This window comes from Apostichopus japonicus, chromosome 16 (genome assembly GCF_037975245.1).
Source record: "Apostichopus japonicus isolate 1M-3 chromosome 16, ASM3797524v1, whole genome shotgun sequence".
NCBI lineage: Eukaryota > Metazoa > Echinodermata > Holothuroidea > Aspidochirotida > Stichopodidae > Apostichopus > Apostichopus japonicus.
This window is the reverse complement of record NC_092576.1, coordinates 30,858,216-30,863,562: the sequence shown is the minus strand read 5'-3', so window position 1 is coordinate 30,863,562 and position 5,347 is coordinate 30,858,216.

Here is a 5,347-nt window from a genome sequence, read left to right as displayed (position 1 = left end):
AGTAGACAGGACACACTTGGTTATATATGCTCCATTAGTTTACTTTTGGGCAAGACTTAATCAGTTGCAGTTAAAGGTGGCAATTGCTCTTATTGTGCTATGGAAATCTGTTTAGAACAATAATATTGTTTATACTTCTAATATTGTTTATAATATTGTTTAAATCTGGCAAATGAGTCAAAGCAAGGAAGGACAGGTATTTTGAAAGAAACACCATTAGATGAGCTCCTTTGGCATGTAAACAGGTGGAGTTTATTTGAAAAAAAAAGTAAAAACAAGAAATGTGTACAATTCTTTGTGGGAATCAACTCAACCAAGGAAAAGTTTGCAGAAGTGCTCCCATAAAAAAGATGTTTTTATGCTTTGTCTACACAAATGATATTAGGCTTTGCTTGTATAAATATTACTTGAGCATCATGATGCACCTTAGTAAGAAAGCAGACTAAATTTAGTTGGCTCTTTTTCTGGATTTGAAATGACAGAGTAAAGTTTTATTGAAGGACTGGAGACACTCTTCCAGTACCTTGTTTTTATCAATTCGTATGTGATGAAAGGAAGGTTGTAATTACTGGTGCACCTTCATATAATGAAGAAAAGGTTTCATCCTATTAACAAGTTATACAACTTCACATACCCTGACCAGAATAAGGTATTACATGTGGAGGATTCCCAATTGCCTCTACAGCTAGCTGCTGCAGCAATCATTTCCAACACCAGACAAATTGGGTAAAGATGTTTATTGTACACATATATTCAGACATTATGGCTGCAATAGTTTCAAATCTGCTGAATATTAATGAGCATTCGCAAGACAACACTGCCTCTGGTTGCTTTACCTAGTGTTGTATGTCAGGCGTCAGGTACCTTCCATGGTGTATAACTGTATCATCAAAAATGATTTCATATATAGTTCTTTCTAATTTTTTAAGTCATGTTCAAGCTCAATTAACATGGATTTCACTTTTTATTTACATTAAATACATTAAATGGAGTGAAAGTGCTTCAAAGTGTGTGGTGGAAAATGTGGAAAATTACATCAAAGGACTTGCAGAAAAGATGCTCCCAAGTAAGTATGCATGCCTAAATTGGGAAATCAGGCAACTGTAAGGTGTGATTTCTTCAAACATATTCCAATTGCTAAAGTACAGTTACGAAATGTTGGAGGTTCTTCAAACTCTGTTATGTTGACATTGGCCAATATTTGGAAACCTGCTGATATGTGCTGTACAACTGATATCAAGCATGAGGGACAAGTGTTAGCATTATTTGCAAACACAAATTTTGCTCTTGTTTCCATAGGGCTTTTTGAAAAAATCCCTATGAAACTAATCAGTGAACATTAGCAAGGAACTGTGTTTACATTCTGGTTGTGTTCCTATCCAAAAAATATCACTGGAGTTACCTTTCATGATCCCAACTAGGTCGCAATGAGATTGAAGATTTTCTGGAGGAAGGAGCAATAGACCATATGTTTGATTGGTGAACCGTCAGAACAACAATTTTCAACGAGACTAATAAACATAGACTTAGGGAAAGGGCGAGATCAGTAGAGATGAAGATGTTATAAATTAAGTGTGTTCTAATTTTACTGTGTTGACTGTAATGGATATAATAAACACTGACCAGGGACGTAGCTAAGGCCTGATGATTAGGGTGGGGGGGGGGCTAGTCACATGAAAAATTTTTCAATTCTTCACTTCATTCCAACTGAGTATTTGGAATGAAGTGAATAATTAAACATTTTGCAGAAAGATGTTGAGTTGAGCACATACAATAAGTTGTCAAGTAAACATTTTGCAGAACATTTTTCAATTGCTCTGATGGAATGAAGTGAACAATTGAACATTTTGCAGCAAATGTCCAATTGGCAAGATATGATAAGTTGTCAATGAAACAATTTGCAGAAAATTGTCCAGTTGACGAGATATGATAAGTTGTCAATTAAACATCTTGCAAAAATTGTTCAATTGCCGAGCAATCCAACATTTTCCTGATTTTTGATAAGATTTTATCTTGCTATCTAAACAGTTTGGGGCAAAGTTTTTCTTATGTTGATGGCACTTTTAAGCTTCTGTAGATTATCATTTCAGTGTTTTATTATACTCCATAGAGACTATATATCCTGAACTTACTTGAAGGGTCAACCCACCCAATAGCAAAATTAGTACATATATAAAGCGAATTGAAGCTGGCGAACCTTGTACAGTTGTTCTATTAGGCATTTTTTCAAAATCATACAAAGTTTTCTGCTTTTTACGTGACCCGCCATGCGGGATACAAAACGTCACGGCCAAACGGCACTACCGAACCATCCCATTCTGACAAACGAAACTTAGGTCTAGCGAGCCAAAAAAACATACGCCCGCCGACCTGCAGAGACAAAACGCCCAACCCCCACTCAAACATTCAAAAACCTACAAAGTTTTGTATGGTAGAGTATAAGGATCGCGAGATACAATTTCTCAAAGTGGCAAGGAAAACGGGGTAAATATGACTGATTAAAGGTCAATTTGAACCGAAATATTTAGGTCATTCACAATCACAAGAATATATGAATAGGCCTAGGTAAATTGGAGTGCGACAGTCAGAAATTCTGATTGTCGCACTCCAATTTTCCAATGTGAGTTTTACCAAGATTGGGGGGGGGGGGTTGAGACCCTCCCAAACCCCCTCTCTAGCAAGGTCCCTACCACTGCAGTGTGGGCACATATGTTTAGCTGTTCAAGTGTTATAAAAAAGTAGAGAGAAGGAAGAGAAACCTGCTAATGAAGAGCTTCTGTCACTGTGTTCCAATTTGATCTCATTTTCTCTATTTTCTCATAACTTGGGTAGCTAGGCTACTGTTCTAATTTAAACTTTAAGTGTTTACAATTGATGGGTATGTTATTTGCATTATTGAAACACAACGTAATGGTAAAACAAAAGATACTTAGAAAGTTGTAAACAAGAATAACAAACTGAAGGAGCTTCAAAGATTAAAGGGATAAAGTCCTTGATTCTTTGGGTTTTTTTAAGTCAAATCATGTACTATATAAGATTATTGATTGTTACATAGAGATCAAGCATACCTGTATGTATGTTTTTAAGCTTTTAATGAGTGATATGAATATTAACCTGTTCAAGTTTATATTGAGTAGTATCAATGTTCAGCTGTTCAAGTGTGTTAAAACAAAGCCAGAAGTGAGAAGAGGCTGCAAATTAAGAGTTTGTTCCAGTTTTATGTTTACCAAATCTTGTTTAGAATTGTATTTTCTTTCTGTTTACCTGTGTAGTACATAAGGACACGCGGTAGACAACAAACTTCAAGCAGAGGTTTCAAAATGAAAACAAAGGGTTAAACTTTTTGTAACTGAATACATATTTTTTAAATGAGTGGTTAAACATCTTATATGTTTTAAAGTAAAGGAATGCACAAGAGGTAACATCACTTCATAAACTCTCAGACTTATGTACAGTGAGCATTACCAACGTGTTGCTGATACGTAATATCATGAACTCATGTGTTTCTATCTGCAACAATCTTTACCTGCATTAGAGGGAAGAGAACAAGTTATATGTGACAGTCATTTGCCAAATTAGCATTGTTTGGTGTTTTCTGCCTAAATGAGCACTTTGAATGCGCAATGATAGAAGTTAATACTAAAAACAAAATTTGCCTGTTTAAAAAGGGTTCTCAGTTGACAGCCAAGTTATGAGGAGGTTATGGTTGGCTGTATGTTTGATAACATAGACAAACTTAAAATACTAGGTTGAACACCAATTACATTTTCATTACTATTTTTTTTATGCGAATGTACTTCTTTGCTCAAATAGTTTGATGAATAAATTGCTAGTTTGCATACAGGGAAAATGTAAATAAACAGTATCTTGTTCCGCAAAGGGAACCTCTAAGAAGTGAATGCAGAGGTCAACATGTTTGAAAGCTGTATGTAATAGTGCATTTTCACTGCAGCTTAATCAGTATTGACAGCCCAGTATCTGTTGCCCCATGTTTATGACATGGCTAAATTTCCCTTTTTCATCAAGATAGGTCAAGTTTTCCTACTATAGATCTGTTCATGTGATTATTAAATGCTAGTTCACTGTTTAAAATATTTCACAGATGTTGAGGTAGTTGTACCTTTGTTTTGCTGTATATTAAAAGCATTTTTGATCTTCTGTCTATTCTATTTTTTTTTTTATCTCATCCTGATAAAGCATGCTAATACTTACTAAAGATCACTCACTGATCTGCTTAAAGTCAATCATTGGTATAAACCAACACACATGCAGACATGGATACATTGCTTCTGAGAGCCTGTGCACAAAGCTCTCAACAAGATGCAAGCAAGCAGGTGTAGTTCCAGCAAGTAACTCAAGAATTATACCACAATTGACAATCGATTACGTAATCACAGAAACTTTTTTTTTTCCAATTCAGCAGATTTTCAAGCTTATTGTATTGTTTTGTTTTTCAAAAATACTATGTAATTTTATTGGTCATTGAAACTTCTCAGGGAGCACTCACAAAGAACTTTGCTATACTATCACTTGTCAACACTACTCCTAAAATCTAGTTTACTATGTATGTTTTATTCAAGATTTCAAGGCCTTATGTTTCCTTCATTTAATAACCAGCAATGTTAACAGAAAGGGATCCACACTTCTCTTGTGGTGTACTTTTGTATTATGTTCTCATTCCAAATGTTCACAAGTTGACTAGTATAGTGTACTCCTGTAAACAACACAAAATATGCATTTAACTTGTATTTTCAAGAGTGTGTATGAGTAATTGATGACCTTTGGAATGGTTCATACTATGGAGATGGTGTCAATTGCATAGTATACTCTGCACCTAATGATTAGTTTGAATCTACATTAATTTCAAAGCTGCTGATTTTCATTTATTTTTGTTGTTCACGTGCCATAAGGATTTCATTAAAATTAAATTAAAAACATCTTTGCGCTTGAATGTTTCCTTTCTTAGTATTTATGCTTTTTGGCTTTGTTTGTGAAATACTGTCAACATATGCATTGTGTTTCTGGTAACATTGAAAAAGGCTTAGGGAACATAGGCTGGGGGAGGGAAAGGATGTATGATTGATGAATTGCTGACCAATGTCATTGAATATGCTAGACATGGATCTTCCATCTAGCCAAATGGATTAAAGCAATATCCGTCAAGAAAGTCACAAGTCGGCCCCCCCCCACTCACACAACCCCAACATTTTACTCCCTATGCACGCTAGTGGTTCAACAATAGAGCCAAGAGTTTACTGGATAAAATCCATGGCAAGAAAACCTTCACACCCATAAATACAGCCGACCACACCCCCACCCCCCCCCCCACCAAGAAAAGAATGCCTCT